This window comes from Ursus americanus, chromosome 27 (genome assembly GCF_024610735.1).
Source record: "Ursus americanus isolate L20-20 chromosome 27, mUrsAme1.1.p, whole genome shotgun sequence".
Lineage (NCBI taxonomy): Eukaryota > Metazoa > Chordata > Mammalia > Carnivora > Ursidae > Ursus > Ursus americanus.
In genome coordinates, this window is record NC_142153.1 from 8,621,309 (window position 1) to 8,636,770 (window position 15,462).

Below are 15,462 nucleotides of genomic sequence, written 5' to 3' on the forward strand. Positions count from 1 at the left end.
TGGAGAAATTAGAACCCTCAATAATTATTGGTAGGAAGATAAAATGAGGAAGGCATTTTGGCAAAAAAAAAAAAAAATGGCAGCTCTTCAAAATGTTAAAGACACAAGTTATCGTAATCCAGCAGAGCCACTCCTATACTGAAAAGAGAGCTGAAAACATATGTTAGGAGCGCCTGGGTGGCTCAGTCTGTTCAGCATCAGACTCTTGATTTTGGCTCAGGTCATGACCTCAGGGTTGTGAGATCCAGTCCCACATCAGGCTCTGCACTGAGTGTGGAGCGTGCTTAAGATTCTTTCCCATACAGCCACTCTGGAAAACAGTATGGAGGTTCGTCAGAAAGTTAAAAATAGACCTACCCTACAACCCAGCAATTGCACTACTAGGTATTTACCCAGAGGATACAAATATACTGATCCGAAGGAGCACCTGCACCCCAATGTTTATAGCAGCAATGTCCACAATAGCCAAACTATGGAGAGAGCCCAGATGTCCATCAACAAATGAATGCATAAAGATGTGGTACAGGGTGCTTGGGTGGCTCCGTCGGTTAGGTGTCTGCCTTGGGTTCAGGTCATGATCCCAGGGTCTGGCGCGGGGATGAAGCCCCACATCAGGCTCCCTGCTCAGCAGGGAGTCTGCTTCTCCTTCTCCCTCTGCCCCTCCCTCCACTCGTTCTCTCTCTCTTTTAAATAAACAAATGAAATCTTCAGAAAATAAAATTTAAAAAAATATGTGGTATAGATATGCAATGGAATGTTATTCAGTCATGAAAGAAAACGAAATTTCACCATTTGCAATGACGTGGATGGAACTAGAGGGTATTAGGCTAAGTGAAATAAGTCAATCACAGAAAGACAATTCTATGAGTTCACTCATATGTGGAATTCAAGAAACAAAACAGAAGATCATAGAGGAAGGAAAGGAAAAATAAAATAACATGAAATCAGAGAGGGAGACAAACCAAAGAAACTTTTAACTATAGGAAGCAAACCGAAGGTTGCTGGAGGGGAGGTCAGTGGGGGGATGGGGTAACTGGCGATGGGCATTAAGGAGGGTACTTGATGGAATGAGCACTGGGTGTTGTATGCAACTGATGAATCACTAAACTCTACCTCTGAAACTAATATTACACTATATGTTCATTAATTGATAAACTATAAATATAATATAAATTAATTTATAAAATAAATAAAATAAAATTTAAAAATAAAAATAATTTAAAAAAAGATTCTTCCTTACCCTCTCTCTCAGCCTCTCCCCCCCGACTCACACTCTCTCTCTCAAAGAAAAAGGAAAGTATATGTCCACACAAAAATTTGTACATATTCGTGGCAGCATAGTTCATACGATCCAAAAAGTGGAAAAAACCAACAAGTCTATCCATTGACAAATGGTTAAACCAAAGTGGCATGTCCATAAAGTGGAATACTGTTCAGTAATACAAAGGAATGAGATAGCGACACATGATACAACATGTATCCACCTCTGCAGTGAAGATGAAGAGACCGTGAGGTTTGATGATATTGAGGAGAAAACGATATGGAGGCAGCAAGTGTCCCAGGCCCTGGCGGAGTTCCATCGTTGCAGGAGAGTAAACATACGGCAGACTATAGCCATGATAGATGTTACACGCTCCAAATCATGAAAAACAGTCTCGCATTTATGAATGGAGAAAAAGGAATTCAGATATGGAGGGGAAGGAAAAAGAAAGGAGGAAGAGGGAGATGTTGATGATTTCATGGGGAGTAGCCAGCCAGAATGCCTTGGAATACACTCAACAGAATCTACGAAATGGTCTATGTACATCTCATCAAATTTCTGTAAACAAACACCTATAGTGTTTATAGTTACAGATGTGTTTATATAGTTACAGATGTATTAAAAAAAAATCTCCAGTCAAGAACCTAACTTTCCAGTACAGGAAGAGTGAAGTAAAAAGAGCAAACTAGGGGCGCCTGGTAGCGCAGTCATTAGGCATCTGTCTTCAGCTCAGGGCCTGATCCCGGCATTCCGGGATCGAGTCCCACATCGGGCTCCTTCACTGGGAGCCTGCTTCTTCCTCTCCCACTCCCCCTGCTTGTGTTCCCTCTCTCACCGGCTGTCTATGTCTGTCAAATAAATAAATAAATAATCTTAAAAAAAAAGAGCAAACTAAAGTTAAAACAAGCATAAGGGGGCGAAAACAAGCATAAGGAAGGAAATAACAGAGTAAACATAAGTGAAATAGTATAAAACAAAAGAGATGAGCAAACAAAACCAAAAGTTGGTTCTTTGTAAAAATCAACAAAAATGACAAACCTTTCACTAGACTGACCAAGAAGGAAGAGAGAGAACATTAAAATGATTAAATTTTGGAATGGGAGCATTACTGCCCACCTTACAAAAATAAAAAGGATTATAAGGGAATGTTATGAACAGCCAGCAAAGTAGGTCACCTATATGAAATGGACATATTTCTAAGAAGACACAAACTACCAAACCTGACTCAAGTGGAAACAGATAATCTGAACAGACCTGTAACAAGGGAAAAGATCAAGTGAGCAATAAAAAGAGTATATCCCAGGCTTGGAGCTCCCCGGCCAGCGGCCTCACCTGACCCTCAGCACCATGGCTGCGGTGACAGCGACAGGGATGGCCTGGCTCTCATGGGCCCAGGGCGCTAGGCCGGCCTCCCACAGGCAGTGGCACCAGGGGGCGGCCCGGGCGCAGGTGGCGGGTCCCCATGGGGCCGCTGGGCCACGGCGCGCCTGGAGGGCCGGGAGGTGTTGGAGTACCTGAGGAAGACGCGCTGGGTGACCAGCCCGCACAACTCCTTGCAGGCCTCGGTTGACGTGAGCACCTGCCCTTGAGCTTCATCTCGCGGAGCACCTCGAGATCTTCACACCCTCCCTCCCTCCACCCCCACTGGGCAGTGGCAGCGGTGGCCATGGCTGGGCGCCCCAGAGCGTTCCAGGCCAGCCCAGGCCCGATGCCAGCAGCGACTTCTACCTGCGCTGCCCCGGTGAGAACGGATGTTTGCCCTGTTGGTGGACGCCGTGTTCCAGAGGCGCAGGGCACCACCGGATAACGGCCGCGCGTGTGCACCTCCAGGTTCCCGAGCACAAATCTCAGGATCCCGTTCACTGCCCCGTCCGGTGAGAAGACGGAGAAGTAGGAGGCTCCCAGGTCCCGGGTGAAGCCTGTGCAGGCCCACATCTTGGCCCTGACCATCCACATTCCAAACGCCATGGCCCCCTTCCCTCATCAGCCCCCTTCCTTCCCCCACCAGAACCCAGTGCTGCCAACTCCTGCCCATCCAGCCCCCGGGGAGCAGGGTGATACCAGCTGACCTCAAGTGAATGGCCGACAACTGGCAGCCAGAAAATGAAAAGGAAGCTTCTGGTGGAGACAGCCCCAAGAAGGATTCAAAGCACCTTATTCCTATGCAGAATTCATAGGACAGAAAACTACGATGGCTCCTGAGAAGCAACTTACCCTAAATGGAATTTATACTCACATCGCTAAAAATTATCCATACTACAAGACAGCAGACAAGAGCTGGCCGAATCCAATTCACCACAATCTCTCTCTGAATCCTTATTTCATCATAGTAACACGTTCCCAGGAAGAACCAGGCAAAAGGGCTCATTCTGGAGGATAGATCCTGCCTCTGAAAGCAAATTCATAGAGCAGGCTTTTAGGAAAAGATGGTCCATGGGCATGCCTTGCTTTAGAAACCCTCTGGGACCCCTCTTCTCCAGAAGTGGCCCAGCCTCTCCCAATCATGCTGGAGTGCTGTCTGCACTCGCCAGTGGTGCCCAGACCCCCAAGAGCCTGTCAAGGGAAGTTTCACTGGCCCCCCTGGAGCCTGAGCCCAGTGCCTCACAGCCTAAACTGGCCATCATCCAGGAGGCACGGTTTGCCCAGGGTGCACCAGGCTCCCCTCTGTCTCGTCAGCCTGTTTTAATGGCCGGGCAGTGGCAGCTGCCACCAACGATCGATCGATCCCATCACCTACACGGTCGCTGCTCCCGTGACCACCTCAACCTCCCAGCAGCCTGTAGTGCAGACGGCGCACGTCGCCCAACAGATCCCCGCAGTGTCTGTCACCAGTATGGCAGGCCTGGCCCCAGGAAGCACGTACACTGTTGCCATCCAGGCTCTGGTCACTCAGGCGGCCGTGCTGGCCCCTCCTAAGGCAGAGTCGCAAGACAATAGAGATCACAAAGAAGTAAAAGTGAAAGTGGAACCTATTCCTGCCATTAACCATGCCACAGCGGGCGCTGCCAGCTGGATCATTCAGGAGCCACAGACCACCCCTGTCCACACGGTCACCACAGTGCAGCAGGCACCTCTAGGTCAGCACCAGCAACCAACAAAAACTGTCCCACGAAACGGGACTCACCTGATGCCAATCCCTGCCGCTGGCCGTAACCAGGTGAACAATGTGGCGAGTCCTCTGGACACGATGGCAACACGTGCATCGTTGTCGACCTCCCTGCCCACAAAGCGCCAGAACGGCGACAAGACAGAACAGCAGGAGCTGAAGAAGGTCCAGACGGAAGACGGCGGCGACAACATCATCATCACCCTGCGTGTGGCAGCCGGCAGGGAGAAAGGTGTCCAAAACCAGCGACTGCGACAGCTTTTCTTACTTTAATATTCAACTCCGTGGTGCCAAAAGGAGACACCACCTCCCACCGACACTCGGAGCACGTTGTCTCGGTGGGTAGAGGGTCCGGCCGCTGGACTTCACCTCAGCACTGAAAACACACAACTGAGGTGGCCTCAAAACTCCTAAAAGACAGAAGTCACACCTGAACAAAACCTCAGACAAAAAAACCTGGTTTGGCAGTGTCTCCCCATCCCCAGCTCAGCTTGTCACTCCACAGCAAGATGCTGGGACAGGCAGGGACAGTCCCCACCACCCTCCCAGGACCCTTGGGGCTGGCACGGGTAGATGAGACAGTAGTTCGTGGTTCACACATGCAATTAGAATATTTTGAGGTGTACTTTCTTTACAAAATAACGGGGTCTTTGACATCTGCAGGTTTTCTGTGTTACCAGATGCATCTAGGATGGACAGACAGACTGGACAGATGGACCCCCACGCTGGGCCCCAGGTTAACCATGACTGAAAGAACTGCTGGACTCGGGAATCTGCTCTTAACTGGGTCTCTTTCCTGCTACTTTTTGTTGGTTGTTCTTCTGTGTTGACTTTGCTCCTTTGTGTTGACTTCATAAAATAAAACAAGCCTCCTAAAAAATACTACTAATAATATATTTTTAAAGTATATCCCAGCAAGAAAAACGCAGACCCAGATGCCTTCACAGTGCATTACACTAAACACTTAAAGAATCAATTCCAATCCCACACAAACTCTTCTAAAAAGCAAAACAGAAGGTAATGCTTTCCATCTTAATGATTATGAATCCTGAGGACACTCATGATACTGCCCAAAACTAATTCTCCTAAAACTTCACAGTCTCTTCCTCTTTATTCCCCTTCCCTGACTTTCTCTCTTTGCTTGGGCATCTCATAAAGTCCCATTTCCAGACCTTTCCCTCTTCCCTTGATCGCTTAGCAGTACCTATATCTCCGGTAGTCATTTCAAAGATAAAGCTCTGGGGAAGTAGGTAAGCCATTTCTTTTTAAATCACTATCTCCTCTGACAGGGCTCTGTACATGATCATACAGGTGTGCACTGCCCAACCCCAGGAGAACTATTCACATCACACACCTACAGATGTGGATCCCCGTTCCGATTTTTCACCTAATGGTAGTAAAGCAACATTATTTCCCAAAAATCAGTAATTGCAACCATATCATAACCAATTGTAATTCATATAAAAGTGCCACAATGACCCTGATTTTGATATTCCTAGTGAGTGAGGGCTAAGAAGGAAACTAATGATCTCTTAATGGAAAAAATTTGATGCTCTATACTCAAGACGTATGATTATTATGAAACAAGCCAAATCTAACTTATCCTTTTCACACGAAATCTCTCTTTCTGACCTTCCCCTCTATAATTGTTTCCAACAATCACGTAGATTTTAAGTCTCAGGCTAACTCACTCACCCCTCTGATCTATTATTCTACATAGCAGAGTAAAATTCATCTGCCCCTGGGACATAATAACTGGCACAAGAAAGGGGTTGGTGACATTTGCTGACTGCAGATAGGATGGGTACCATGTACACAGTGGAAGCTTGAGGACAGCCTCTTGGGCTGACCAGCTTCCCGTAAACGCACGGATTTTTTACTTTTGCTCCAGGAATCTATGTGAAAGCAACATGTACAAATTCTAGAACCATCTTTCAACTGTCTGTCATTTCATGTTGAGCCTTTTTGAATTAAAGACATCATTCTCAGGGTTCTTTTTTTCATTTTTCTTCTGGAATTCACCTTTAAATACTACACATTGCTCTCCTGAGTGTGACTAAGCTTTGGGATTCTCCGCCTCCTGGATACGTTCTGTGTGCATAGCTTGGTTCATTGGCCACATTGATTCATTTACATAAGTTAATCACATTGTAACCACAACAGTTTTCAGAAGGTTCACTGGAATATCCAACATGCCTTTGTTAACTACTTATCCTTACCACAGAGAAACATTTAGCAATAGAGTAATCAGTGAGACAAGACTTATCATGGCTCTCTAGAGACAACCTCTGGTCTTTATGTGATATTGGCATGAGCAAGAGGACCATTAAAAAGTTGAATTCTCCTCTGGGTCATCTTAAGAAGTGGTCCATATGGACCTGTAATTTGTCCAAAGTAACCAAAATCTAGGCTTCTTCCATTCCTGAACTTTGTGCATGTTTGGATTACAAACACCTAACCTCTTGCGTGTCATTTGACCCAGCAGAGCAGAAGCAAATTAATACCCTACCACCCTATTCCTTTGTGCACAGCTCCCTTCATTATGAAGAGAAAACACAGTGTGCACAGAGAATTTTTAATCTATGTTACAGCTGAATACTTCACCAGGGCCCTGGAAGGGTAGTTCGTCCATACAATTCACTTACTCTCTTCATTTCCAGCTGAAAAGGTCTGTCATCTGATGTCTAATTAGGGAGGAGATTCAAGATAATAAATTCTTATCATCTCAGAAATTTGGAGCTAGAAGAACCCATAGTACCTGTTTTGTCCATTCATTTTGCAGGAGAGAAAGCAGATGCTGCAGAAAGATACACAACTTGTTTATGGTCACACAGAAAGTGTGTGACCGAGCCCGGTCTAGACTCTGGTCTCCCGGAACAGTGTTCTCCAAACAAAAACTGGAAGAGCATCTGCTACCTGAAGACACATCAGGAAAAGAATCAAGAGATTGCTTTCATTTAGCATAATCTCCTCCAGTCCCGTCCATGTTGCTGCAAATGTTGGGTAATCGTTCTTTCTGATGGCTGCGTAATATTCCACAGTATATATAGACCACATCTTCTTAAGTGAAATAAGTCAAGCAGAGAAAGACAATTATCATACGGTTTCACTCATTTATGGAACATAAGAAGCAGGAAGATTGGTAGAAGAAGAAAGGCGGGTAAACAGAAGGGGGAATGAACCATGAGAGACTATGGACTCTGGGAAACAAACTGAGGGTTTCAGAGGGGAGAGGGGTGGGGGAATGGGATAGGCTGGTGATGGGTATTAAGGAGGGCACGTATTGCATGGGCCACTGGGTATTATATGCAAGTAATGAATCATGGAACTTTACATCAAAAACTAGGGAGGTACTGTATGGTGACTAACATAACATAATAAAAAATATTATTATTTATAAATGGACGGCACTGGAGGAGATAATGCTAAGTGAAATAAGTCAAGCAGAGAAAGACAATTATCATATGGTTTCTCTCATCTATGGAACATAAGAACTAGGAAGATCGGTAGGAGAAGAAAGGGATAAAGAAAGCGGGGGTAATCAGAAGGGGGAATAAAGCATGAGAGGCTATGGACTCTGAGAAACAAACTGAGGGCTTCAGAGGGGAGGCAGGTGGGGGAATGGAATAGGCTGATGATGGGTAGTAAGGAGGGCACGTATTGCATGGTGCACTGGGTGTTATATGCAACTAATGAATCATCGAACTTTACATCAAAAACCAGGGATGCACTGTATGGTGATTAACATAATAAAAAATATTATTATAAAAAAAAGAAAAAAAAATTTCTCACTTGACTACATCTAGTTACAAGAGAGTCTGGAGAAGGAAGATTTGCTTTGTTTTACTAATTTAAAATGACTTTGTAAAAATAATCCAATGTGCTTTGTTCCCTATTTTTTCTTTTTATAATAAAAAATTTCAAACATAACAAACAAAAAAATGACCAGAGGGACACCTGGCTGGCTCAGTCAGTCGGGTATATGGCTGTTGATCTCAGGGACATGAGTTTGGGTCCCACAACGGGAACAGAGTTTTCTTGAAGAACAAAACAAAAGTACATACAAATGACCAAAGTCACTTAGGCTCTAACAATTGAGCTGGTCAGTGGTGGGATGGATGCTCTCACCTGTTCATTCAGCCACTGGGCCCTGAGGACTCAGTGCCAATGCCGCTAAGCCAACCAGGTCCTCCCTCGAGGAGCTCAGGGTCTAGAGGGGAAGATGGACAAAACATGAAAGAAAAACGTGAATGAAAAGAGCAATTGTTCCATAGAAAAAGAGCAAAGTGCGACAACTGGGTCCTGAACTCCCGCCAGGTGAGGGGTCCGAAAAGGCTGTGCTGAGGCCACAGTGAGATTTCCTGCAGAGGAGAAGGAGGAGCCAGCCCTGCACCAATCCCAGTCTACGTAGCCCGGCAGAGGGCACCGTGGTGCAGAAGACTGTTGGAGGCAGAGCTTGACGTTGCCGGAGTGGAGGTTAGACAGGAGGCAAGGGTGGCTGGAGGAAGCTGAGGAGGAGAATGGGGGTGGGGTGTCAGAGGGGCAGGGCCAGGGCAGCTGAACAGTCACAGTGCCCTGCTCCTCCTGCTGTGAGACCCCATTTGCCCCACACTCAGTGCCTTAACCTAGAAACCCTTATTGTCTCACAGTCTAAGGGAACCAGGAAGAAAGAAGTGCTCAGCTGGGTGCTCCTGCCAGAGCCTCTCAGGAGGTTGGGGCTGTTGTCAATTACAAAACATGATCTACTTCACTTAAAACCTCAGCTCACTCAGTGGTGTTGGTAGGATTCAGTCCCCATCGAAGGCCTGAGTTCTCCTCTGTCTGTTGTCCCTCAGGGCCAGGTCACAAGCATGTGTCTATGTCATGGTTCCACGGATGGGCTTGTTCCCTTCTGGGCATCTGAGCGAGGACAGGAGTCAGAGTGATTCACAGATAGGCACTGAGCTACTAGAACCAAATCTCAGAAGGGGCTTTCGATCAAGCTGCCATCTTTTGTGTGATGGAAGTAAACCACTAAGTACAGACTACACTTAACGGGAGGGTTTACACAAGGAGTGTACGCTTGAGATGGGGATCACAGGGAGCCACTAGGGAGAGAAGGGGAAGTCCCCAGGAGGGCCCATGCCTTGCCCAGAATCACAGACTAGTAAGAAGGCAGAACCAGGCCTGAACCCAGTTCTCCGAGTGTCCTCAAAGGTGGGGCCATGGCTGAACCTAGCTACTCACTGGGAGCTCGGGAAGAGGTGGTGTTCTGGAACTGGCTGTAGACCTGGAGATGGTATGGGGGTGGGAAGAAGCATCGACATCCCAGGCAGGAGGCATCCCAGCACGTACCTGTCTGAGGAGGAGCCCAGGCCAGGGCAACCCACTGACGGCACCCCTGTCCACATGACACCCAGAGGAAAGGAGGGATGGCTCGTGACACACGACTGGCAGCGTCTAGGGGTAAGGGTGGGCTCAGCCCCTCTAAGCCAAGGCTCCAATAGCTTCTGCAGGGTTTGCCTTGGAAATTAGAAAGCCTAAGACCTGGGAAAGCTATTTCCCATCCACCCCTAGGTGGGACTGGGCCTGCACAATAGGAGTACTGGGGCACACACATGTGCACAGACACACACACAACACTAGGGACTGTGGGTGGGATCGGAGGAGCTACAGACTCAGAGAAGGTGAGAAAGGAAGAAAATGTGGTGGCAGGTATTCCCTACGTGCGACACCACTCCCCCAATTTCTTAGATGGTATCCCACCTATGCCTGTGGACTTCTGCAAGAAGTACACGCTGGAATAATCCCTATCGCACAGGCAAGACACAGACCATCCCTGACAGGCACAACGGCTTCTCCGGGGTCCAAAACAGGGAAGATGGAGAGTTGCATCAGAGCCCAGGGGTGTTTCCAAGCTGGGGCCCTGGCTGCACCCAGACCTTCCCTGGGGCCTGTGGAGAGGGTTGTGTTGGTGTCACTGGGTACACATTTGGCATGGCATGCAGAAAGGGGATGAGCAGTCGGCAGCCCAGAGCACTGTCTGTGCAGGTGCTAGTCCAGGTGTGGACTCAGGGAGGGGATCCCAGGAAGTGAAGTCACTTCCCTGATAACCGACCCCAACGGAACTCGGAACCCCGGTCACCAGGCACCCACATTCTAGTGCGGTCCCGTATCAGGCTCACTTGGCCAGAGACATTCGATAGTGAAAGATGTTCTCTTGCTGCGTGCCCATTTTCCGGGGCTCTGGCTTCCAGAATCCCCGGGGTGAGGGACGTTTCACATGCTGCAGACACTGGCTCAACCCGCGCCCCCGACACCTCAGGGCCTTTGCCAGGAGGTGCCGGAAGGTAATACCGAGCGACCTAGGCCAGGCCAGGCCACCTCTCCGAGCCATCCCTGGGCAGCCCCATTCCCCCAGTTTCAGGGAAAGAGGGGTATGTGGGGGAGGTCCCGCCCTGGGCTGGAGGAGGTTGCAGGGCAGTGGATACCCTGGTGATGCCTTCATGTTCACACCGATGCCACGGGGGGGTGGGGGGGGCAGGGTGGAAAGAGGATTCCCGAGGTGCCTCTCACCAGGGCCAGAGTGAATCCAAGGCCCTCGAGCTGTGTCACTTTTCTCTCCATGGTGGAGCTGCGTGCATCCTGGGGTGTGGTGTGTCTGGAAGGGAGTCCCCTGGGGCTGAGGACCAGCCAAGGCAGCCAGACAGACCTCTGAGGCCTCCCGCCTGGCTGCCGGGCACTGTCTTTACAGAGCTCCACACAGGAGACGGGGCAGGAGCTGAACGATGGGATCCCCTGCCCCACCTCCTTGAAGGACAGGAAGGAGTCCCCTACTGCCAACAAAGTCCAGCGCTGGCTCAGGGTGAGTGGAGGTGCCGGAGGGACCCAGCACCCAGGGCACCGATGCGGCACAAAGGGACCCAGATCCCAGAAACCAGCCTCTGGGCTCCTCGGGGCTCCGTCCTAGACTCCTGCTCCCATGTGAACCCGGATCCCCATCCCCTCCCCAAACCAGCCCTCAGGGCCCTGCCACGGCCTTGGCCCGATGCACAGTCCCTATCCACATATCTGTACGAATATCAGAAAAGCGACCTTAAACCACCTCTCATCCCTTGCTCGAGATCCTGGTGAGTTGGGAGACTTTTCCCCAAAGGGGCATGGGGCTCACGGTACTATGCCTATTGCTCTGCCCTTTGGTTGTAAAGGAGCACATCCCTGGGGCCCCTCCAGGGTCCGGAGCAGGCGCCTCCTTGTGCTGCACAACATTCCAGAAGGCCCATCAGTTACCGCAGCCATTGAGCCCTTCACAGATGCAGGACGTTCATGTGATTCCCTTCTGTTGCCACCTCACAGTGCTGCACGGAACATCCTACGTACCCTAAAATGCTGAGCACCCCCACCCATGAAACAGTCTCTGTGTTCTCAAGCGTGGGATACATCGTCAGAAATCACAGGGACGATGCCCTTAGTGCAGGGAGAGGCTGTCAATACTCAGCTAACGATCTGACCTGAGATACCAACGTCCATTCACACACCCCCCACCTCACATCCTCCTATTGTTGCCATTCTCCCTTTTCCCTAAAAGGATTGCATGAGGTATTTTTTTGAGACACAGACAGAGATAGAGACAGAGACAGAGACGGGGGTGGGAGACACAGAGGCAGAGACAGGATCCTCAAGCAGACCCCGCCCTAAGTGCGAAGCCTGAGGATGGACTCGATCTCAGGACGCGCGCATCATGACCTCAGCCGAAACCAAGAGGCGGACCCCGAACCCACGGAACCAGCCAGGCACCTTGCTCCTTTTGTCTACTGTGGGCCCTCCTGTCCCACCTCTTTGCCTACGTCACCGAGAGCCTGGGGGTTTGCTCTGGGCTCCAACCCCCAACCCTCCTGGTGACTGCAGTGAAGACCGCATGTCTCCCCTGTCCCACCTCAGGCTAGAAAGGCCTCAACCGGGAAGAGCAATGGGACCTGCGTGGTGTGGCCCCAACGGGCAGAGCTGCTGAAGAAGCGAGTAGAACACCTGCTGCCCGCCTTCCTAGCCAGAGACCTCAGCTACGTCTCCACGTTCCTGGCCACATACAGAGCTTTTGCTACCACCCAGGAGGTGCTGGACCAGCTGTTGACAAGGTGAGCACCCTGCCCCTCCACAGCCCAGTGGGATTTGCCCACCTCGTGCTTGGGAGTCTGGGGAATGCCACCCAACTTCCCGGAGCCTCAGTTGGCTCCTCGGACTGGGGCAGAGTTATAACAGGGACTCAGTGGGGTCCTGTAGGCTAAGGACACCTGGGTGCCTGGCCCTGTGGAAAGGTCCGCTACAGGGGCTGTGGTCGTGCTCGTGGACCATCGTCCCGCTCCCCATGAAGAAGCCTCTGCCTCAGCCCTCACCGTCACCACGGTCTTGAGCTGGGCTCTTTTCCCCTTGGAAAAGGACATCTGACACTCCATCTGGGCTCTGTGTCCTGGGTGAGACCAGAGCAGGCATGCCCGGGGATGAGCAGGGGGCCCCAGGCCCACTCAGCTCTCTGGGATGGGGCTGGTGGGGGCCCTGCCATTCATCGAGCATAAAGGATGGATGCCCTTCTAGGTGCAGACCTGCAGACGCTTCCCTGGGCGCCGACTGTGATCCCACGCACACAGCAGACAGCACCCGGGAGCACCCCAGGGCTCCATTCTAGTCGGCAGTCAGACAGTGACACTAGATATGATGAGAGGGAGGGTTCACAGGACATTTCATGCGATCCCCCCACCACCCCTCCGGCCTCCTCTAGCTACGGATGCGTCCTCTCTTCCTGGGACGAGATCGGCGGAGCCCAGGAGCAGCGGGGCATGTGAGTGAGCTTTGGCTAATGCACAGGGCCCTTCCTTCTTTGAGAGGGCAGCGACGGGACTGTGATCTGGGGGCTGCTGGACCCTCATCCCACACATCTGCAATTCCTGTTGGAGGGTCCAGGTCTCAGGGCTTCTTCTGCAGAAGAGGAAAGGGGTCCTGGAGAGCCCTGGGTGGGGTGTGGGCACTGTGGGAGAGCAGAGGGGGCTGGAGGGCAGCCTCAGCCCCTAACAGTGTCATTCCCCATCACCGCCGCCTCCCAGCCCTGTCTCTACCCCAATCCTGGGACCCAGAACAAAGGGCATGGCTTCCACACATCTGGTGGAACGTCGACACTGGGTGCTCAGCAGGTACTCAGAGGAGACCCAGGGAGGGCTCGGGGACTGGACGTCCCCCACCCAGTGGGAGATTGGTGTCCACGGAAGGACACCCTCTCCTGGCACCTACTGAACGAGGCAGCACGTAGGCACAGGAGGGGAAGTGGGAGGTATCGGGAGGGTCCTGGGAAGGCCAGGGATGGGACAGAGTCCCTTTGTTCCCTCCTTGGTTGGATAGACACAGAGCACTAGTGTGCACTGAGGGCAATGACCACGCCAGACACGCCACCCCTCCCTGCCCACGTGCAGTGGAAGTCACGCGGCAAGTGGGCCGGGAGACTGAGCAGGGCGTCCAGTTTCCACGACGAGGACAGAAATGGTCACACCAGGGGTCAAGGGCTCCCACTCACAGAGGCTTTGGGCCAGCCCCTCCTCAGTGACCAGGTCTGCCTCAGGCAGGACTGCCACATCACAGGTGGACATGGAGTAGGAATGGGCTCTGACAGCCAGGAGCCGGGGACCCAGGGGCCCAGGTTCCCACAGGGGTTCCCTGGGGCATCCGTGTGGGAGGTGCCCCGTCCTCTGACTCCTCTGCCCACCTGTCTGTCCCCAGGGCCATCTCCTCCATCCTGGGCACCTGGCTGGGCCACTACCCTGAAGATTTCTTCCAGCCCCCAGAATTTCCCTGCCTAAAGACACTACTGGCGTACGCAAGGCTCAATGTGCCAGGCTCAGACCTGGAGCAACGTGCCTGGCTCCTCCTCTCTCGGCTGCGACATCTCGAGCCCGCTGGGCCAGAGGCTGGGGGTGAGGAGGACTGGGGGTGACTGATGGAGGCCTGTGGAGGGGAGAGAATGGGCCACACAGAGCAAGCCTCCGCAGACTGCAGTGTGGCTGGGAGCAAGGAGTGGTCTCAGATCACTGTCCCCATGGGCTACAATATGGGGAGACCACCCAGGGACGGGTTCTTAGACTCAGACAATATTGAGTGGTGGGCAAAGTTGCCTTCATTTGGAAGGGACATGGAAAGACAATCATGATGACCACACTTTCTCTTCTTGGAGCCACAGCAGCGGCCCCAGAGCGAGATCCGGAACCGTGCCGAAAGCTAGTCCCAGCTCCCACTGTGCTGCCTGCTGCAGCTTCAGAGCCTGAGCTGGAAAACCCCATCACTGCTGCTGGAGCTCAGCAACTCAAAAGAGCAGGGACGTCACCTGCCGTGTCGGGCCCAGTGCAGCTGGTGGTCAGAGCTCTGATCCACCGTGAGGATGTGCAAGAGTCACCTGCGCCTTTGGAAAGCCAGGAGCCAGAGCAGGCCCCAGCACTAGCTAGAGAGGTCCCTGAAGGGCCCCTGATGCCACCTGCCCTGTCGGAGTCGGCGCAGGACAGACTCACAGCTCTAAGTCCCTGTCAGAAGCTCCAAGAGCCACCTGTGCCCTTGGCAGCCCCAGAGCCAAAGCAGGCTCCAGTCCTAGCTATGGAGGTCCCTGAAGAGCCCCTTAGGCCACATGCCATGTCAGAGCCAGCGGAGGATATACTCACAGCTCTGACTCTCTGTCAGGAGCTAGAAGAGTCACCTGCAGCTTTGGAAAGCCAGGAGCCCGAGCAGGCTCCAGCAACCACCTCTCTCAGTGGAGCAACCGGCCTCGGCCCCGGAGCAGCAGTTCCTGCTCGCTGAATCCCCAAAGGATGGCTTCCCCTCCCCTGTCCTTCCAGTGTTTCTAATTTTTGCGTTGTTCATGCACCTATTTCATTGCTTAATATATTCTGGTCTATAAATAAAGGATAAATTGAGTTTTCATGGAATTTTACTCTGATCCTTTTACATTGTACTTCTAGGTGTCATTAGGTACAGAGTGTTTCACAGCCTTGTCCTTCTACAGTATTTCCCTCCCAGAGACTCCCGTGCCACTCATCAGATACTGTTCATTCCCTCAGCCCAGTCCCTGCAGCCACGGCTCCCC

General features: G+C 51.3%; 1 pseudogene; it reads left to right on the plus strand.

Annotated features, from left to right (window-relative positions):
- Window positions 1-1,391: 1,391 nt before the first annotated feature.
- LOC148107616 (forkhead box protein K2 pseudogene) lies at window positions 1,392-4,640 on the plus strand (annotated as a pseudogene).
- The last annotated feature ends 10,822 nt before the right edge of the window (window positions 4,641-15,462 follow it).